The following is a 22,927-nucleotide window of genomic DNA, read 5'->3' on the forward strand; positions in this document are numbered from 1 at the left end:
TTCACTTAGCATAATAGATTTCATGTACATCCATGAGGAAGTCAACTTTTAAAACTAGTCAACAATTTCATATTGATAGTCTACACTTGAAGGAATTCACCTCATTTGTTAGATTTGAGTTCGATTATCATGAGTTTAAGCACCTAATTTTAAACTGTTCAAACCAGCCTTTTCTCTTCTTAAGCAACCTTTTAAGGAGCAGCAGCTATTTCCATAGACGTTTCAAACTAGTCTAAATGTCTCGTAGACTTAAAACTTGCCTATCAAAGCTCATCCCTGTGACTGAACCATGAATAGTTACACCATCTTTCTAGAAATATCACTATCAAAGACTAAAATTGTCTTATTCCTTCTCTCACCCCAGACATGATCTTTATTGGATGTATAAAGGCAACACTGTTTTGTGGTTTTGCATGTTGTCTCCAGCCTGCCACATGTTTGATATACCTTATATTTTTTTCACAAATTACACTAGGTGTCTTAATAGTTTTCTGTTGGAGACAGCTCCAACGGACAACTCATTGTTCTGGCTTGAGGTCTGGCACTGGAGAGTTTTTTCATTCTTGTGGAATAACTCTCTTGCTCTCATTTGGAGCAGTTTATCGTCTTCATAGGTCAAGTCCCAGTCCCTAGTGGTCTCCAGAATGAATACCCCATCTACGTTCTGTTTGAGAATATGAAGACATTAGAAGTCTTCTATACAGTAAGAGGGGAGGTGGAGGCCTTTAGAACAATGAATTAAATCACAGGTTTAGTTTCAAATGTAAAAGCACAGTAAGAGCTAAAATGTGTTTTGAATTATTTGTTCTCAAAAAGTCATTTTTCTCCAGCTTTCACTTTGAGTAATTTTACATAATAAGATACAAGTTCTTTTACGTACATATGATTGAAAATATAGCATAGCAAAATGGCATTTTACAAGTGCTGAATGAAATAAATACTCGAAATAAAATTGGAGTTGAAGGCTAGAGAGGAGTGGAATAATACTTCTTGGTTGAATATAAACCCATGCTATCACTTTTAAGCCAGAGGTACTCAAAGAAAGTACTGTTTGTTGGTTGTGTGTGTGTGTGTGTGTGTGTGTGTGTGTGTGTGTGTGTGTGTTTTAATCTGGAAAAGCTAATGGGAAAGAGAAAAGAATTTTGAACATACTGGAACAGAATGTTCTTAACTTAACCCATCCCTGTACCCCCAGTGTGGCTACAGGTGAAAAATTATGTAAATTGCACAAGACTTGGGGACCAACCAATAGAACAAAAGCCAAAGGAAGGAAAGAAGGTTGAAAGGGGACATAGATGGCTAAAGATTGAGAAACACTGCCCTAAAAGATTGGATCTGTCAATCTGTGTGAATATCCAAAATAGGTAGGTTTGTATGAGTGCCAAATACCGCCTTAGCTAACCAAGAAAAACTTGATTTTCTGCATGACTGTGCTCGATAGATGTATGGTTCCCAACAACTCACATATTTATAAGAATTTCGGAGTGTGGGGACCAGAGTAATAGAGCAGCAAGTAGGGTGTTTGCCTGGTACCCAACCTACCTTGGTTCAATTCCTTATATCCCATATGGTCCTCCAAGCACTGCTGGGAGTTACCTTTGAATATCGCTGGTGTGGCCCAAAAACAAACTAAAAATAATTTTTTTCCACAGTGTCAGGAATTGATCCCAGGTCTTCCACATGCAAGACATTCATTGAACCACTGAGCCATCTCTCTGGCCCTCAAAGATTTTGTAGGGGACTAGCTCCACATTGGACAAACAGCTATGAGTGCAAAAAGTATTGGCTGCATTTAACATACTTGGAGGCATGTGGATTCCTAAGAATGTCACACCTTAGCTGTGCCAGTAGTCAGTATCTATTCTTAATACTAAAACTGATGTCATTGCCAGACTTTTCTCCTTATTGGAAAGGAGTTACTCAGAAGGGAGAATATTTTTAACGTATTTTGCTCTCTGTGTTTTACAAGAGTTTTATTCTTTTTCTTTTCCTTTTTTTAAGTTACGAAATAATAGGGCAAGTCCCAAGAAAACTAGATCTGGATTTCATTTTGTCTCTTCAACTCTGTGTGATCTTGTGCACATTCCTGACATGTTACAAACAGCTTGTGTCCCTGAATGTGCAGTATCAATTTTCAGTGGTGAAAGCCCCAAAAGGAAACAGACTGATTCTTCCATGCACAAACAGCTGGGCAGTTGTGGATGGAATTAATTGCTGATATATATTGGCTGTGTTTTTCTTTTCTTGTCATTTCCTTTGCAGCTGTGAAAGTGAAGTTTGACTTAAAAACAGACATTTCCAGCAGTACAAATCCAAAAAGTACCAAGATGGCGTTCTTTTCATAGACTACCCCAGATGCTACTTCTGAAATTTTTTGAGTCTTGGAAGATGGAGTCAACAAGGGAAATCAGTGGGTGATACATAATCACATATGTGATGGAAAAAACTTAAGTCAGATACTTCTTTAGGCTACCAAAGAAATTTGGGGGAGATGGGTTAATTTAACATATTAAGAGTAATCTCATAATCCAACAAAAAAATAAATCAATGAGGACCCCCTTACTGGGATTCTAAGATTATTTTCTACTACAGTAGCTTTCAAAATATTTCAAAATATTATTCAGTCTCACAGACTGATTTATAGTGTTAGTGTGACGAGGCAGCACATGGCAAGGGTAGTATGATGTGTCATGAAAAATCATATTTTCCTGGTCTCTAACCCTTTTCCATTTTTTATTAAAATTTATTTAAAGAATTATACAACTTATGTTTTACATGTTTCAAAGCTTCACTGAGAAAGACACCTTTTTATTTCATGACTTTAGAAGTCAGATATAAGTATCTTGGTTATATCCGAATGAGCATATAAAGTAGTCGTGATTAAAATCACTTTGAGCAATACTAGATATTTGGTAACATTTCAGTAGCTAAAGTTTTTCAATAGATTATATACATCCTACTGAATTGCTTATTAGAGAAAGAGTGAGGGCAGATTTTTTGAAAGTATGGCATGCATATTAATTTTCATAAAAATAACTGTTAAAGTTAATTTCTCTGTTCTGCTAAAGCAAACCATAAATCCTATCTCTTTGTTTGCTTGCTTGTTTGTTGTTAGAGCCTCTGGCTCTGCACTCAGAAATTACTCCTGGCAGACTCAAGGGACCATATGCGATGCCAGGGATCAAACCCAGGTTGGCCTCATGCAAGGCAAATGCTTAGTTGGTTCACCTCAAAATATTTTTTCTTCTTGTTCCTGTATTACCAAGGGGCTAGAATCCTGGTGAAGACTTGAAGGAATGCTTAGGTCAGTGTTCAGGTGCCTATTTTGGCCATGCAGGTCAAAGTCAAGTTCTGCAGCAAACACTGTTGCTGACACCTTGAGATATGTAGAAGCTGCTGTTGCTAAACTTAGATACTGGCATGATTGGACTTCCTTTAGAGTAATTCACTTCCACCTAACATTCTGTTGATTGAGCTGTGGGGATCTCTACGAAAAAGAAACGTCCCTATTTCATTACCTGGGCAGTACAACTGATCTCCAGATATTTACTTCTCCCCTGTTTCTTTGAGGAGGATTAACTGATTTTAGTTCTGACGCCCTAACCAATGTTGTGGCATATTAACTTGCAGTTTGCTATCTCTGAAGTCGGCCTGGGTGTGTTGTTTCCCCCAGAGTGGGCTCCACCCTTGCTGTAACCGCACGGAGTGCAGCTATCTAGCTGTTTAAAACAAAGTTCATTTTTAGGACAGCATTGCATCAGAATTGCCACACAAAAACCAGCTTAAGACATGAACAGCAGCTTCGATTTATTTTTGTAAGTAATGGATTGTCTATTGTTAATACTGATAGCTCACAGCTTAGGGGGAAGCACAGATAAGATAGATGGTTAATTTTGTGCCAACTGCTAGTAACATGCAGTATTCTTGGTGAGGAGCCTGTGGCCTTATCATTCTCTCAAAAGTTTCCGTATCTGCATGCTTGTTAATCTGCTTTTTGCTCTTCAGTGGTTTGCTCAATTATTTTCTTCATAATATGGGAAATGATATTAATGTTTAATGGAGAGAAATATTTGTGGTTTCCAAATGTGCTAATTATTTGACATAAAAAATGCTTAATGTTGTAGTTTGCTCTGAGTGTATTGACCCCATTAATAACATCATCTGGCACACTGTATTTTGAGACATCATGGCGTGAACTTTGTGTGTAAGAGTGGTTCATTGATTAAAAAGAAAAAAAAAAAGGCAGCCTCTAAAGAGCCTTTTATTTCTGTCATAATGATGCTTTGTCCTGCTGCTTTTGGGTATTTGTCAGAAGCACTGGGGATGGCTGCAGCCCTAAATTGTGTTCCGTGCCTGGTCTGTGCCTCTGTGTTCTTTCTGGAGTTTGTGACATGAATGGTAAGTTGAACTGTAAGAGAATTTACTGTTCAATGAAATCCATGTTCAGCAACTTTCTTCTTTGCATTATAGGTTCTGACTTTTTTTTCCTCCCTCACTTATCAGGGTTCTGTTTGTAACTGGGGTTTCAAATGCCTACGAAATATTTAATTGTTCACTGACTGAAGTGGGCCTGTTATGAGCGAGGCACTGCTCTGTGATGCTTGTACTGTTGTTTTCCTGTGTGCGTCACTGGAGGTAGACACGCCCGCTTGGTGCAGGCAAGCTGAACCCCATCCTCAGTTGAAATCAAAGGTGAGTGTTGAAAATGACAGATTTGTAAAGTTTGTGGAGTGACATTGTGTCATTCTTTATGGACTTAGACTTCCTCCCATTTCCTTGCTCTAACTTCCTCTTTCGTAAATTGGTAGTACTTGTGTTTTACCTAATATATCTAGTATCATAAAGATGTAAGAATAAAGTCAAAGCATTATAGGCATTATAGGAAAAAGTGTCTATTCTTGATTTTAGCTTGAGAATCAGTGACTGTTTCTTTGGATGTCATTTTCCTTACCTATAATTTGCGTTCACTCTTAAAGATGTTTATAATTTATATATGCTCTTTCTTTTTGTAAAGACATGCATATATTCCAAAAATTATAGAAGTTATGTATTGAAATTTAGAAAAAATAGCATGAATACTAAACTTTGATTTAAATAATTTGTATATTTTGCTCTTTAATATCTGGGCAGTAGCATTATCTATGTAAAACTAGGTGATTCTTTTGCCACTAATACACTGAACTTTTCTCAAAAACCAGTCTCGCCTGCATTCTTTAATTTTTTTTGTTTTGTTTTGTTTTTGGTTTTGGTCACCCGGTGACGCTCAGGGGTTACTCCTGGCTATGCACTCAGAAGTCGCTCCTGGCTTGGGGGACCATATAGGACGCCGGGGGTTCGAACCGCGGTCTGTCCTAGGCTAGCGCTGGCAAGGCAAACACCTTACCTCTAGCGCCACCACGCCGGTCCTGCATTCTTCAATTTTTTTATACATGTGTTCCAGCATTTGTCTTGTACAACAGTCTATGGCATGGTAGTACTGCTAATCTAAGCAATAGTAATGATTTTCAACCTGTCTATATCTTGTAGACAAGCACTGTGGACCAGTTGGTTAAAAAAGACTGTACTACACTTATTGTATAATTAAATAGCTTTGGGTATGTGACTTTCAAGCCTTTTTAAATATATTTTGTCTTATGATCAAATAAACGTTTATACTTACCACTAATCTCTGAAATAAATTTCTTTGATAAGTAGAATAGTGCTATTCTATTTAATTTCTTTAATATTGGTTTCAGTTCACTCTGTTAGATGGTCTCTACTGTTCTTTTGAAGTCTAAGAAAATAGAGTTGCACTGGGCCAGCAAGATAGTACAGCAAGTGGCACATGCTTTGCATGTGACTGATCCAGATTCTGTGTCTGTCCCAAAACAATACTCTGGTTCTCTGAACACAGAGCCAGGAGTAAGCCTGGAGCAGTCAAGTGTGACAAAGCCTCCCACTACCACCACATTGTGTTGCACTTAGACTTCTGTAGTTGCTCCAAACATTTTTTGCCAACCTATTGGCTATTAAGTATTGAAATTAAAATTTGGGCAGGGGGCCAGGTCTGGGCCACACCCAACTGTGCTCCAGGCTTATTCCTGTTGGTGCCAGGTATTGAACCCTGACCATCTGCATTCAAGCTAATATGCCCTACACATTGTACTGTCGCTCCAACCCTAAAATTAGAGTACTTTTTAAAATAATTGTATTTTCAGAGAAAGTTAATAGCTAATACCAATAATAATTTTTTGTTCTTTTCCCTGTAATGTGTAAGAGAATTGAAGTAATTTGTTTTGGTCTGGCCCTCTTTAGCCTTTTCTCCTATACCTTTCCTGTTGACTCTAGTGTACAATGTAAAATTTATCTTATTGATACATCTTGTGACATGAGTCATCATCATATGAAAAATATTGGCAGTTCTCTTCTAGACAATTAAACAAGTGTCATTGAGACTAGATATAGAGCATCAGATTGAGTGAGTCCCATCTTTGTCTTCCATAACAGTATTGTTCCAGGTCTTTTCTGATTCCATCTCAGCTTTAATGTACTTATTTTAAATCTGAATTTTAAAACTTAAAAAATTTTACATTTTTGGTGAAAAGATGGAATTATATAAAAGAGCATAGGACAAAATGTCTCTTTTCTGTCCTATTCCATAGAAAGGAATTCATGGTGTACATTCTATGAACAATTTTGTAACCACGGAGCTTAAAGAAAGAAATAATATTAAAAGAAAAGAAAAAACACAACTGTAATATGAACAACCTTGTAAATATTGTGTTTAAAGTAATTTTTGTTTGTTTTTTGTTTTCTTTTGTTTTGGGGCCATACCTGGTGATGCTCAGGGTTTACTCCTGGCTATGCACTCAGAAATCACTCCTGGCTTGAGGGACCATATGGGACACCAGGGATCGAACCTCAGTCCATCCTAGGTTATCTGCATGCAAGGCAAATGCCCTACCACTGTGTCACCACTCCAGCCTTTAAATAAAGTAATTTTTAAAAATAAAAAGAAGGAATTTGTTTTTCTAGGCATTTTTTTTATGAAACGAAAGAACATTTTTTAAAATAAGGCATGTTTCCATTAAATTTATTTAGTAGTCAGTCATGGATCCTTGCATGAACATTGTGATCTTGAATTTTTGACAAAACCACACATTACATACAATACATATGCATATGTATTATGTACATGCATTGTATATATAAAGACCATGTATCACAAAGTTGGCATAGTTTATCAACTATGCCATTTGTTTCTAGGTAAGTGGGAGTGAAATTATTAAAAAAGAAAAGAAAGAAACTAATGAAAAAATTTGTTAAAGTATTGTATCTTGTGATAATGTCATTAAATCATTGTCAAAAGGTTTAGTAAACTCTGTTGCTACTTGATCATTTTGTTACTTTTTTTGTTTTTGAACATTAAGTGACTTCAGATCTACCTTGGCATTTAAATTACTGTGTTCCTAAATTGGGGGTGACAATATTAAAAATTGTAGAATGAAAAATTGCCTTTGTAGCCATGCAACTTAGGAATTCCAACTACTGTTGACAATACTTAGGCTTTTATAGAGTGTGGTTTCAGCTGCCAGGGCTTCTGGGAGTACAAGAAGTTGAAAGTTGGGGGGTGCCCATACTCACTCCATAAAAGTCCCGGTGATACCAGCTCAGATACTGGCGTACCTGGCATTGGTTGCAGAGTTGGTATCTCTACAAGAGAGCTGTAGATAAGTGGTGAAGAGGGCCTTTTGCAAAACAGCAATTGTGAGTGCATCTGGCAAATCTTTAGCAAGACAGGAACTTGAACCACCCTTTCCTCTTGCGTTGCTAGTTTTCATCTGCATATTTCATCTGCATATTCCATGCACCCATAATTTTTCATGGCTTGGCTTACATCTCTTTTGAGAAAAGAATGTGTCTATGGAACTGGCAGAATATAGACATGATGACTGTGTTTGTGGGTGTGGTTGTTGACATTTCTAATCGAAATAAAATTAGTCTTAACTATATTTCATTATCTCTATCATTATCTCTGATTCTTTTGCTTGGCTATAGAACATTTGGTGCATAAACAACTTCATCTTTGATAGGTATATACTTTTCCCTTATCAAATAATGTTTATGCCTTACAAACTTCTTGAGAGAGATCACAAAACTCAGATGCTATAGGAAAGGGTTGATAGTTTGTGAAAATGGAGAAACCCAACTTCTCTGACTAGATGCCCCAAAGGTTGGTCTTATTGTCTCAGCAAGAGGTAAGAATTACCTTGGGAATAATTTTAAGCAGATTAATGAAATAACATTGGATTCAAAGTCTAGTAAACTTTAGTATAAAATTGAACATATCATCTTACTTCCTTGATCATTTTAAAATTCACCTTTTAAATCCGGAAAGATTGGAATATGTGTTTTAATGTCCTTTTCAGCTGTAATATATACATAGTATTTACTAGAATGTTGATTTAAGCTATATAATATAAATTATGAAATTTCTATTATTTAATTTTTAAATATCTTTTATATATAATGTGACTTATCAATTTATTTGATCTGCTAGCTAGCCTAAACTATTTGAAAAGTTAATAATGTGTTCCTAAATAAATTGAATATTATACTTATTTTACATAAAAATTTTTTAAAAAAATATATGTTCCAGAAGTACAAAACCCAGAAGTAAAAATAAGTCCTTTTATCTTGAATACTTGAAAGTTTTGAATGAGATGGTATTTTTCCAATGGGCCCTTGTAATATTTTATGAATTCTGTTATAAAAAATTCTACTTTTTTTCATCACCCTCCCTTCACTGCCACTAGCACCCACAGCCACATCCATCAGAGCTGGGTGGATCTGCCGTTCTGTTCACTAACACTGGGGATTGAACCTGGAGATTGGCTGCATACAAGGCAAGCTCCTTAACCCTTACATTGTTTCTGGCCCCTGTATTAAATTCATTCTGACTCCTCATTTAAATATTTAAGAAAACAATCTAGCCCTCTCTAATTAATCTTTGACAAGAGATCAAAGAGATTAGAGATTGTTTTCTTAAATACTAAAATTGTTATTGCTTGACATAGTTAAAAGTTTTTCAAATTGCCAGGAGGATGCAGTGAAAGAAGTGAACCATTATCCTGCCAGCAAAAGTACTCTATTTGCACAATAACTTATAAAGAAACAGAAGCAGGAAATTCTGCTGCATCATACATAAGGTGTTTAGCATTACTATTCACATTTTTATTCTTGCAGTTTTGTCATTTCACAGCTGTCCAAAAAAGCAATAAAAAAGTATACCGAAAAAGTATAAACACATCATTTGAATTTTGTTAATACAACAGGAAGACCAAAAAAAAATTTTTTTTCTTGATCTGGGGTTAAGACTTAGGTGACAGAACACATGCCTTTACATGAGTAAGGTCATGGGTTCCATCATAGACTTGCATTCCTACCACTGTACAGCACCACATGGTGTGGCTTCCACAACAGTAAAGAAAAAAATGAGACATTTTATTGCCTTTGCACATGTCTATTGGCAAATGTGCACTTATGTGTTGCACATCCTAATGCCGTGGCAGAAAGCTGGACCCTAGTGTACATTTCTAAAACCTAAGAAAGTATTTTGTATTCAACTAATGCTAAATAACTATACTCATGACTTTCCATGTTACTTTTTATATCAGTTATTTGACTTGTAGTTCAGTTAAACTAGATGACCTGGGGATCTCTTTGGACTCAAACATTGCATTTATGATGCGAATACCTAAACAACCAAGACTGTTTTCAATCCACTAAAAAGATAACTGCTTCTTTTTCTTTTATTGTTGAAGTTTTTTTCTATCCTTTGGTAAGTAGAGTAAGGCAAATTCTTGAAATTTGAGTTTTTGAAAGTAGATAAAAGTCTACTTTTAGCAGTTCAGAGGTAAAAACACTTGCCTTGAATGTTTTTAGCCCCTTGCAGAGTTCAGTCCCTAGCACCAAAAATAGGGGGCCATTGGGGTGTTTTTTGTTTTTGTTTTTGTTTTTTGTCTTCTTAGGGCAATGTCAGTTACAGTAACTCTCTTATCTGTGGACCCACTAATAACATGGATAATAACATAAATTTCTTACTAATCAAATTCTAAACAAAATTAATTGATACCTAAAGTATCTAAGTGAGTCTTAATTTTTCTCTTTTCAAGCATATCTGCTGTTATTGTGCCTCCTCTAATAAAGTGACTGAACAATCAGACCTATAAAGCTAACCTTGAATGGTCCACACTGTCTTGATGACATATCCTGAGGTCTTCTTTGTCAGGTTGCCCCATCCATTGTGGTATTTGCAGCTAAGGAAATTCTCCATGGTTAGAAATATACAGGATACTGCTGTCTTACAGGATGTTGAATAAACTTTGACTAAAGCATTTGACTGTTTTAGAAAACCAGTTCTATGATAGCTTGACAGCAAAATCAGTCAAATAGATTATATTTGAGCTAAGACAGCAAGACATTTTAAATGAGAGAGACAGAGAGAGAAAGGAAGGAAAGTATAATTGTTACTCTGGTCAGTTATGCAATCCCAGAGGGACGGTTGTTTCCCTGGAACCCAGCGTTTGGCTAGGGTCCTGTGACACACGGTGGGAATTTGCTTCCTATCAGGAAACACTGTTTTTCAATGTATTATCTTGTTGAGACAACCACAGTGAACAATAGGCTATTAATGTATTAGAACAACAAGTGTCATAACTAAGCCAGTATTTGCTTTGTTTTGTGCATGAACCTAAAAAAAAAAAAAGGCAGTCTTTAGAATACATTTGACCATCAGTAACTACTGTGCATAAAAGCCAGGACATTTTAAAAGAACACAAAAGAAAAAAATTAATGATGGGATGTTTGGGTTTAGACCACTCAGTACTCAAAGATAAGCATAAACTAAAATGGTTTTAAATACAAATTTAGGTATGAAAAATGTCTGTTTAAAGCTTATTTGGATGGCTGGATACGAAAAGTATTCTGCTAAGTGAAATGAGTCAGAGGGAGAGGGATAGACTTAGAATGATCACATTCATTTGGATTGTTAAAAGAAAAAAAAAAATAGGGGCCGGAGAGATAGCATGGAGGTAAGACATTTGCCTTTCATGCAGAAGGTCATCAGTTCGAATCTGGCTTCCCATATGGTCCCCTGTGCCTGCCAGGAGCAATTTCTGAGCATGGAGCCAGGAGTTTCCCCTGAGCACTGCCGGGTGTGACCCAAAAACCACACACAAACACAAAAAAGAATGGTAATAACACCCAAAAACAATAGAAAGAAGGGCCAAGAGATCCAGTCCATGATAGGGAGCTTGCTACAAAGGGGGAGGCAGGACACATACTTGGTGCTGAAATGAGATAAAGTGATATGCATGATACTCATTCAGCACCGTACCTAAAAGGAAAAAAGGAAGAGAGACAGAAGAAAAATGTCTTCTATGGAGGTGGAAAGCAGGGAAGGGCAAAGGAAAACTGTGGACGTTGGTGGGTTAAGACTTAGGTGACAGAACACATGCCTTTACATGAGTGGACGTTGGTGGTGGGATATGCGTTGAACATCATATGGAATTTTATAACTATGTCATGGTGATTTCCATTAAAAACTTTTTAACTTTTTAAAAACTAAACTTAAATATTTATACAGGAAATAAAATGAAAGCCTTTGGGGGGCCAGAGATTTAACTCAACAGGAGTATCTGTTTGCTATACTTCTTCTTCCTGCTCCCCAGGCCTCCACTTCTATTCACCTTCTACTGCCTCTGTGGGTTTTCCCATTCATGGGCCCCCTTGTTCTGGCCACTGTAGGGAGCACGGAAGGAAGGAAGGAAGGAAGGAAGGAAGGAAGGAAGGAAGGAAGGAAGGAAGGAAGGAAGGAAGGAAGGAAGGAAGGAAGGAAGGAAGGAAGGAAGGAAGGAAGGAAGGAAGGAAGGAAGGAAGGAAGGAAGGAAGGAAGGAAGGAAGGAACCCCCACAAAATTTTGTATATCAGCAAACCACAGATCTCAGATCTTGGTTTTTGGTTTTGGGGCCAACCCGGTGGCACTCAGGGGTTACTCCTGGCTCTGTGCTCAGAAATCGGTCCTGGCAGGCATGGGAGGACCATATGGGGTGCCCAGATTCGAACCACCTTCCATCCTGGATAGGCTGCATGCAAGGTAAATGCCCTACCGTAGTGCTATCTCTCTGGCCCCTCTAGATATCTTTTTTCTTGGAGGGGCCACACCCGTTTGATGCTCAGGGGTTACTCCTAGCTAAGCGCTCAGAAATCGCCCCTGGCTTGGGGGGACCATATGGGACGCTGGGAGATCGAACCGCAGACCTTCCTTGGCTAGCACTTGCAAGGCAGATACCTTACCTCTAGTGCCACCTCTCCGCCCTCCCCCTCCCCCCCCCCAGATATCTTTAACCTTGTTTTTTGTTTGTTTGGTTGTTTGGCTTGGTTTTTGTGTCACACCCAGCGGCCCTCAGAGGTTACTTCTGGCTTTGCATTCAGAAATCGCACTGGCAGGCTCAGGGGACCATATGGGATACCAGGAATTGAACCATCATCTGTCCTGGATTGGCCTCGTGCAAGACAAATGCCCTACCGCTGTGCTATTTCTCAGGCCCATAAACTAATTTTTAAATGGTTCATTGTAACCATGTTTTAGTTGTCTCTACCATAACACTGGATAGTTCACGTTAAGGGTATGAAAACAATGACCTGTGCCTTATATTGTTTTGGGGTGGGGAAGAGGTTGGTTCATACCTGGTGGTGCTAAAGGCTTACTCCTGACTGTGTCCTCAGAATTTATTCCCTCTCTCTCTCCACTTTTTCTTTTCTCCCCCTTTCCTCCTTTGACCCCCTGACCCATCCCTTCTCTCACATGTGGTGCTCCTGTGATACTAGGCTCAAACTTAGGGCTCCTGCCTACAAAACATGCCCTCAAGCCTTAAGTGGTGGGAGAGATGAAACCCAGGCCTGATGCCGCTAAATCTAGTTTTCTAATATCTCAGCCACATCCCCAGTAGGCAGATTCATTTTTTTTTTAATTTTAGTTGCCGTGATTTATAATTGTGTCAGTGATAGAGGGTGTCATACATACATTGTGCCCACACCCCACACCCCACTGGAGCGTTAAGCTAGTTCGGCTCCACCATCATCTCTGGGTACCTTCCCTCAAGTCCCCCCTACACCAATTCTAGGCAGATTCTTAGTTTGCTTTTTAAGAGGTCACCCATCCTAAAGTCAACAATGGAATAAAGAGACCCAAGCTACAACAAGCTAAACACAAAATGGACCTGTTACACTGGTAACAGGGGAACTAGGGTGGAGGAGGTTAACACTGGTGGTGAGAATGACCCTAACTCACAGTCACTGAATGCCTGAAATACAACTGTGAAAGACTTATTGAGACAATGGTCTCCAAAAAAAAAAAGGTACTAAAAATATTATCAAAAAAAAAAAAAAAAGATGGTATCAAAAATATTAAAGAAGGCCATCAAAACAGTTCCAAGCTTTCCTTCTTAATAATACCCAACGGGCTCTTTTCTGCTGAGCCTGCCTGGGCACTCCAAGAATTATAACCTCTCCAGGACCCACACCCGGTAAGATGTCCCCACCCAACGCACGTGGGGCCAATTCTTGCTGTGTGATTGGGTACCCAGAGACTTATAAAGCAAGGCGGCCATGCTCTCTGCCTCTTTTCTGCTGAGCCTGCCTAGACACTCCAAGAACTATAACCTCTCCAGGACCCACACCCGGTAAGATGTCCCCACCCAACGCATGTGGGGCCAATTCCTGCTGTGTGATTGGGTACCCAGAGACTTATAAAGCACAGTGGCCATGCTCTCTACCTCTTTTCTGCTGAGCCTGCCTAGACACTCCAAGAACTATAACTGCTCCAGGACCCGCACCCGGTAAGATGTCCCCACCCAATGCATGTGGGGCCAATTCCTCCGCTTCCCTCCGAGGTTGCGCTTATCTTGCAACCCCTGAATTCCATTTCTGCACATTTTAAGAAGCAATCTACAGCCTTGCCAATGGAGTAATTTTGCAGTACACCCCCATACTTACAGAAATCAAGATGGCTCCTCTAATAATCTAAAAAGTAGGAAACAAATAGGTATCCTCTCAAATAAGAAGTTTAGAGTAGAATTATGGAAAATGTTCAGGGAGCTCAAAAAAAGCATCGATAGACTTGACTGGAGCAAAATGAAGCATCAAGAAGATTTGTCAACTGAAATTAGAAATTTTCACACTGAACTAACAGATCAGAAAAACTGAGCTTATACAAGTGTTACCAGGCACAGGGTTTGGGGAGACCCCATGCCGGAGCCTTTCTCCCTAGCTTGGGGAGTCCTGGGAGGTTTGGCAGGCCCCATAGCCTACCCCTTCTTTTCCCCCTGGCCCTACCTGGGTGCTGGCTCAGGTGGCCAGAAGTAGGTTCAGGTGGACTCTTAGTGGTCCTCAAGCTTCCCCCATCCCTCTGTACTCCAGGGGGGGGTGCATGGGGAGGAAGGCGGACAGACATCTGGCTTCTGGTTTCCTCCTTGATTCTGGAGACCAGCTCTTGCCAGGTATGGGGTTTGGGGAGGCCCCATACCGGAGCCCTTCTCCCTGGCCTGGGGAGTGCTGGGAGGCTTGGCAGGCCCCCAGCCATCTTTGTCTTTTTCCCCTGACTCCAGGCCTTCCTTGGGTGCCAGCTCAGATGGCCAGAAGTGGATTCAGGTGGACTCTTAGTGGTCCTCAGGCTTCCCCCCTACCTCTCCCTACACTAAATGGAAATGCACTTTGGGAGGAGGGCAGGCCGTTTTAGTACTTGTTTATGTTGGGACAGTCACTGGAATGTTTTTCTCCTTGTTTTCCTATTGATAGTATTGTATGCATATATTTTATATATCCATAACATCAATCTTGTGTTGTGACCTTGATACAGCCCTACAAATCTCATTTCTAATATTTTACTGCCTCAGTCCCAACCCCCCATCTTCCCATGTAGGTGCAGCTCATGACATGAAGCTCACCACATAGAGTGTTAAGTGCAGTTAGAGAAATAACTACACTGAAAACTATCATAACAATGTGAATGAATGAGGGAAAAAGAAAGTCTGTCTCGAGTACATGTGTGGGTGGAGTGGGGAGTAGATAGATCTGGGAAATTGGTGGTGAGAATCCTGCACTGGTGAAAGGGGTGTTCTTTACATGACTGTAATCATACAACTACAATTATATTTGTAATCACGGTGTTTAAATAAAGATAATTTATTAAAAAAAATACCCAACGGATTTTGAGGGTACTTTGGTGAAAATATATAAAAAACTATCAATGGACAAAGATGCATATTTGCCCAAATCTGAAGTCACCTGCATCTCTGCCTCAGATATGTAGACTTTGAGGGCATTTTGGGGAAACTATATAAAAACTATCAATGGAAAAAGATGCATATTTGCCCAAATCTGAAGTCACCTGCATCTCTGCCTCAGATATGTAGTTACCTTCTTTTGCTTTATGGCAAGCATTCTCAGTCTTGGGGGTTTAGCTGCTGCTCGGCTTGGCTCTCTGTACTCTGGAGAAGTGTACATTCTCTGTTAAGTATATTATGATCTTTCTCTCCCCTCACATTTTCCAAATAAAATTATCTTACTTCAAAAAAATAAAATTTATTTAAAATTATGATAATAGGGGCCGGAGAGATAGCACAATTGTTGGTAGGGCATTTGCCTTGCACGCAGCTGACCCAGGACTGATGGTGGTTCGATTACTGGCATCCCAGATAGTCCCTCAAGCCTGCCAGGAGTGATTTCTGAGCACAGAGCCAGGTGTCACCCCCCAAAAACAATAAAAAAAATTGTGATAACAGTAAATTTAAGAATATCATTTAAAAAATTGCTTTTTAGGGGCCAGAGCGATAGCACAGCAGTGGGGCATTTGCCTTGCACAGAACAAACACAGGATGGACAGCGGTTTGAATCCCAGCATCCCATATAGTCCCCCAAGCCTGCCAGAGGTGATTTCTGAGCACAGAATCAGGAGTATCCCCTGAGCTGAGCGCAATTGCCAGGTGTGACCAAAAAACAAACAAACAAAATTTTGCTTTTTAAAATACCTTTTTAATTGTGATTACTTTTTAGTCAGCTTAAGGCATTGATGTGTCACAACATTCATAGCCTCAACCTTGTGAATACCTGGCCATTAGGAAACCACCATCCTTGTTTATCATTTTTTATTTTTGTTTTGTTTTGTTTGGGGGCCACACCTGCAGTGTTCAGGGCTTACTCCTGCTAGGCAAGCACTGTATCTGTTGTGTTTTCTTTGTCCTTACTTTAGTTTAAGCCAAGTGGAGAATGGAATTTTATGGTCTAATAAGCTTATTCACCTTCCTAAGTTTAATAAACCTTTTGAACTATAAAGAAAGGAAAAAGTGTTAACCCAGTTGGGAAGCAAGCATAGTTAGGTAATTTAAAGTCAATACAGAACTTGTCAAAGTGATTGGGGTGTGCTAAGGACAGGGAAGGACTAATTCTGTTGAAATCTACTGGGGAAGCCATTATGGGAGGGTCGACTTTTTGAATAAGGTCTCTAGTATGAATTAAAATTTGGATGGAGCTGCTAAAAGTGTATAAGCCAAGATGAACATCATGTCCAAGTGTGAAGCCCAGTTATCTCAACAGCAATAGGGGAAAAAAAACAGGAAGGGAAAAGGGGAAAGTGTTTGAGAAATGTGGTGAGCAAGGCATTAGTCAAGGAAGTGGGCTTTGTTTGGACATCATCATTTGCCTCTGAATCTATGGAAATCTTTCCATTCTATTTTCAGAATCTTGAATTTTGTGTCTGTGCATGTCCTTTTTTTCTTTCTTTCTTTCTTTCTTTCTTTCTTTCTTTCTTTCTTTCTTTCTTTCTTTCTTTCTTTCTTTCTTTCTTTCTTTCTTTCTTTCTTTCTCTTTCTTTCTTTCTTCTCTTTCTTTCTTTTTTCTTTCTTTCTCTCTCTTTCTTTTCTCTCTTATTTCTTTCTTTCTCTTCTTTCTTTCTTTCTTTCTTTCTTTCTTTCTTTCTTTCTTTCTTTCTTTCTTTCTTTCTTTCTTTCTTTCTTTCTTTCTTTCTTTCTTTCTTTCTTTTTTTCTTTCTTTCTCTCTCTTTCTTTCTTCTCTTCTTTCTTTCTTTCTTTCTTTCTTTTCTTTCTTTCTTTCTTTCTTTCTTTCTTCTTTCTTCTTCTTTCTTTCTTTCTTCTTTCTTTCTTTCTTTCTTTCTTTCTTTCTTTCTTTCTTTCTTTCTTTCTTTCTTTCTTTTCTTTCTCTAAGTTTCTCGGTGTAAGAAAGAACCTCAAGGGTCACATTGTCCATATTCTATTTTAAATGTATAAAATAATACTTTCCAGCACTTTATAACTCTATAGAACTTTTCCTTGACAATAGAGGTCAAAAGTAAACACGAAATATTTACCAAACTCTAGAGAGCTTCTTAAGTTTCTAAGTTCCATGAAGATAGATTTTTATTTGGCAATAAACTATTTTATGTAGGCTTTAAGTTCGGCCAAATAGGCACTATAGAACTAAACTGTGAAGCTAGCCTCTGTGAACCTCAGGAAAACAAGAAAGAACCTTATTTCAAGTTTGGATTTCAAATATAGCAAATAATTTATATGAACCTTTCAGCTTTGGGTAAATGGAAACAATACTGGGTCATAAGATTTATTCTTCTCATGAAATAGCAGGAGATTTTATGAGAGAAGTATTCTCACTAATACAAATTATTTTCTTTATGAAAAGAACACATTAAAAATTGCAGGAGGGTGAAGGCTGCGATTTGGGAGCAGTACAGTGGATAAAATCAAGGTCTCACAGATGAAATTAGCTTAGCTGCAATCCCAGCTCATTATTGTATTGTTAACCTTGGATGTGTATCTGCAAAGCCCTTACATTAATAAATTAGAGCTTTGAGGCATTTGATGATTTTCGTTTTTATATATAAAAAATTACAGTTTTACTTAATGTATGGTATTTTAAATGATTTAAAGCATTTGGGGGTGGAGCAATAGCACACACAACGGGAAGGGTGTTTGCCTTGCACATGACTAACCTGAATTCAATCCCCAGATCCCATATGGTACCCTGAGCCTGCTAGAAGTAATTTCTGAGCACAGAACCAGGAGTAACCCCTGAGCACCACCAGGGTTGACTCCCAAAACAATATGTAATAAATGAGTTTAAAGTACTGCAAATTTAGATCATTTCTTACATTGGTAAATCATATAGAAATTTCTTACATCTGAAAAGTTTTGAGAAAGGTAAGATTGGGAACTTGGACAGCTCAATCCCTTTTGGAATCAGTTTCTCAGAAAAGTAAGTCATTATTTTAATGAGGCAAATCCCAAGTGTACTCCAGGGCACCAGGGGCCATTCCCAGTGATATTCAACCAAGCAGAGGCTCAGTCCACTGTCCCAACCATGTGGTGTCTAGATGCCTCCAGGACTTCAATTGTGATGGTCAGGGGCTATCTGGAGTTGGGCAGTGCTATATGATCTCTTGGCTCTATAAAATTTTTTTTACATTTTAAACTTAAATTTTATAGTTTTTATATAGTTTTATGTAGTTTATAGTTTTTTCTATAGTTTAGATAATATGGTTACAGAAGTGTTAATTTTTTTATTTTTATATTTTTTATTTAAACACCTTGGTTACAAACATGATTGTGGTTGGGTTTCAGTCATATAAGATGACACCCCCCCATCACCAGTGCAACATTTCCATAACCAATGTCCCAAATATCCCTCCTCCCCTCCCCGCCCTCTCCTATACTCTAGACAGGCTTTCTATTTCCCTCTTATATTTTCATTGTTAGGATAGTTCGAAATGTACTTATTTATCTAACTAAACTCATCACTCTTTATGGTGAGGTTCATGAGGTGGGCTGTAACGTCTCTGAAAATTGTTGAGAAATGTCTTTCATTTTTCTTAAAACCCATAGATGAGTGAGACCATTCTTTCTCTCTCTCTCTGACTTATTTCACTCAGCATAATAAATTCCATGTACATCCATGTATAGGAAATTTCATGACTTCATCTCTCCTGATGGCTAAATAATATTCCATTGTGTAACTGTACCGCAGCTTCTTTAGCCATTCATCTGTTGAAGGGCATCTTGGTTGTTTCCAGAGTCTTGCTATGGTAAATAGTGCTGCAATAAATATAGGTGTAAGGAAGGGGTTTTTGTATTGTATTATTTTTATATATTTTATTTAAACACCTTGATTACATACATGATTGTGTTTGGGTTTCAGTCATGTAAAGAACACCACCCATCACCAGTGCAATGTTCCCATCACCAATATCCCGACTCTCCCTCCTCCCCAACCGACCCCCGCCTGTACTCTAGACAGGCTTTCCATTTTCCTCATACATTCTCGTTATTAGAACAGTTCAAAATGTAGTTATTTCTCTAACTAAACTCATCACTCTTTGTGGTGAGCTTCCTGAGGTGAGCTGGAACTTCCAGCTCTTTTCTTTTTGTGTCTGAAAATTATTATTGCAAGAATGTCTTTCATTTTTCTTAAAACCCATAGATGAGTGAGACCATTCTGCGTTTTTCTCTCTCTCTCTCTCTGACTTATTTCACTCAGCATAATTGATTCCGTGTACATCCATGTATAGGAAAATTTCATGACTTCATCTCTCCTGACAGCTGCATAATGTTCCATTGTGTATATGTACCACAGTTTCTTTAGCCATTCGTCTGTTGAAGGGCATCTTGGTTGTTTCCATAGTCTTGCTATGGTAAATAGTGCTACAATGAATATAGGTGTAAGGAAGGGGTTTTTGTATTGTATTTTTGTGTTCCTAGGGTATATTCCTAGGAGTGGTATAGCTGAGTCATATGGGAGCTCGATTTCCAGTTTTTGGAGGAATCTCCATATCGCTTTCCATAAAGGTTGAACTAGACGGCATTCCCACCAGCAGTGGATAAGAGTTCCTTTCTCTCCACATCCCCGCCAACACTGTTTATTCTCATTCTTTGTGATGTGTTCCAATCTCTGGGGTGTGAGGTGGTACCTCATAATTGTTTTGATTTGCATCTCCCTGATGATTAGTGATGTGGAGCATTTTTTCATGTGTCTTTTGGCCATTTGTATTTCTTCTTTGTCAAAGTGTCTGTTCATTTCTTCTCCCCATTTTTTGATGGGATTAGATGTTTTTTTCTTGTAAATTTCTGTCAGTGCCTTGTATATTTTGGAGATTAGCCCCTTATCTGATGGGTATTGGGTGAATAGTTTTTCCCACTCAGTGGGTGGCTCTTGTATCCTGGGTGCTATTTCCTTTGAGGTGCAGAAGCTTCTCAGTTTAATATGTTCCCATCTGTTAATCTCTGCTTTCACTAGTTTGGAGAGTACAGTTTCCTCCTTGAAGATGCCTGTAGTCTCAATGTCCTGGAGTGTTTTAACTACATGTTGTTCTATAAATCTTATGGTTTTGGGTCTGATATCGAGGTCTTTAATCCATTTGGATTTTACCTTTGTACATGATTTACCTGGGGGTCTAAGTTCAATTTTTTTGCAAGTGGCTAGCTAGTTGTGCCAACACCAATTATTGAAGAGGCTTTCTTTGCTCCATTTAGGATTTTTTGCTCCTTTATCAAACATTAGGTGATTTTATGTCTGGGGAACATCTTCTGAGTATTCAAGCCTATTCCACTGAACTGAGGGCCTGTCCTTATTCCTATACCATGCTGTTTTGATAACTATTGCTTTGTAGTAAAGTTTAAAGTTGGGGAAAGTAATTCCTCCCATATTCTTTTTCCCAGTGATTGCTTTAGCTATTCTAGGGTATTTATAGTTCCAAACAAATTTCTAAAGTGCCTGATCCACTTCTTTGAAGAATGTCATGGGTATCTTTAGAGGGATCGCATTAAATCTGTATAATGCCTTCAGGAGTATTGCCATTTTGATGACGTTAATCCTGCCAATCCATGAGCAGGGTATGTGTTTCCATTTCCACGTGCCCTCTCTTATTTCTTGGAGCAGAGTTTTATAGTTTTCTTTGTATAGGTCCTTCACATTTTTAGTCAAGTTGATTCCAAGATATTTGAGTTTGTGTGGCACTATTGTGAATGGGGTTGTTTTCTTAATGTCCATTTCTTTCTTATTACTATTGGTGTATAGAAAGGCCATTGATTTTTGTGTGTTAATTTTGTAGCCTTCCACCTTGCTATATGAGTCTATTGTTTCTAGAAGCTTTTTGGTAGAGTCTTTAGGGTTTTCTAAGTAGAGAATCATGTCATCTGCAAACAGTGAGAGCTTGACTTCTTCCTTTTCTATCTGGATTCCCTTTTTCTTGCCTAATACCTATAGTAAGTACTTCCAGTGCTATGTTGAATAGGAGTGGTGAGAGAGTACAACCTTGTCTTGTGCCAGAATTTAGAGGGAAGGCTTTTTAATTTTTCTCCATTGAGGATAATATTTGCCACTGGCTTGTGGTAGATGGCCTTAACTATATTGAGAAAGGTTCCTTCCATTCCCATCTAGCTGAGAGTTTTGATCAAGAATGGGTGTTGGACCTTATCAAATGCTTTCTCTGCATCTATTGATATGATCATGTGGTTTTTATTTTTCTTGTTGATGTTGTGTATTATGTTGATAGATTTACAGATGTTAAACCATCCTTGCATTCCTGGGATGAAACCTACTTGATCGTGTGGATGATCTTCTTAATGAGGCATTGAATCCTATTTGCCAGGATTTTGTTGAGGATCTTTGCAATATTGATCTGTAATTATCTTTTTTCATAGCATCTCTGTCTGTTTTAGGTATCAAGGTGATGTTGGTTGGCTTCATAAAAGCTATTTGGAAGTGTTTCCGTTTGTTCAATTTCATGAAAGAGTCTTGCCAGGATTGGTAGTAGTTCCTCTTGGAAAGTTTGAAAGAATTCATTAGTGAATCCATCTGGGCCTGGGCTTTTGTTTTAGGGCAGACATTTGATTACCGTTTTAATTTCATCAGTAGTGATGGGGGTGTTTAGATATGCTACATCCTCTTCCTTCAACCGTGGAAGATTATAAGAGTCCAGGAATTTATTCATTTCTTCCAGGTTCTCATTTATAGTGGCGTAGAGTTTCTCAAAGTAGTTTCTGATTACCCTTTGAATCTCTGTCATATCAGTAGTGATCTCTCCTTTTTCATTCCTAATACAAGTTATCAAGTTTCTCTCTCTCTCTCTCTCTCTCTCTCTCTCTCTCTCTCTCTCTCTCTCTCTCTGTTAGTTTTGCCAGTGGTCTATCAATCTTGTTTATTTTTTCAAAGAACCAACTTCTGCTTTTGTTGATCGTTCGGATTGTATTTTGGGTTTCCACCTCATTGATTTTTGCTCTCAGCTTTGTTATTTCCTTCTGTCTTCCTATTTTTGGGTCCTTTTGTTGAGCACTTTTTAGTTCTATGAGCTGTGTCATTAAGCTACTCAGGTAAGCGCCTTCTTCCTTCTTGATGTGTGCTTGCAAAGCTATAAATTTTCCTCTCAGTACTGCTTTTGCTGTGTCCCATAAGTTCTGATAGTTTGTGTCTTTATTGTCATTTGTTTCCAGGAACCTTTTGATTTCCTCCTTGATTTCATCTCGAACCCACTGGTTATTCAGTATGAGGCTGTTTAACTTCCAGGTGTTAAAGTTTTTCTTCTGTGTCCCTTTAAAATTCACAAATAATTTCAGAGCCTTCTGGTCAGGGATGGTAGTCTGCAAAATTTCTATCCTCTTGATATTATGGAGGTATGTTTTATGTGCCAGCATGTAGTCTATCCTGGAGAATGTCCCATGTACATTGGAGAAGAATGTGTATCCAGGTTTCTGGGGATGGAGTGTCCTATATATATCCACTAGGCCTCTTTCTTCCATTTCTCTTTTCAGGTCTAGTATATTCTTGTTGGGTTTCAGTCTGGTTGACCTATCCAGTGTTGACAAAGCCATGTTGAGGTTCCCAAAAA

General features: G+C 38.4%; 1 protein-coding gene across 6 annotated transcripts in view; it reads left to right on the plus strand.

The window, feature by feature from the left end:
* The window catches only part of ADD3 (adducin 3), a 173,163-nt gene that overhangs the window by 81,038 nt on the left and 69,198 nt on the right, over positions 1-22,927 (plus strand). Inside the window, exon 1 of one of the 6 annotated variants that reach the window (XM_049790578.1) lies at positions 4,325-4,398. The exons of 4 other annotated variants lie outside the window; for them this stretch is intronic. The gene's annotated coding sequence lies outside the window, so the exon portion shown is untranslated. Of the gene's footprint in view, positions 1-4,324; positions 4,399-4,521; positions 4,693-22,927 lie in introns of those variants that run through there. One more of the 6 variants, XM_049790577.1, reaches the window with a different exon arrangement.

Source organism: Suncus etruscus, chromosome 17, assembly GCF_024139225.1.
Source record: "Suncus etruscus isolate mSunEtr1 chromosome 17, mSunEtr1.pri.cur, whole genome shotgun sequence".
NCBI classification, from domain to species: domain Eukaryota; kingdom Metazoa; phylum Chordata; class Mammalia; order Eulipotyphla; family Soricidae; genus Suncus; species Suncus etruscus.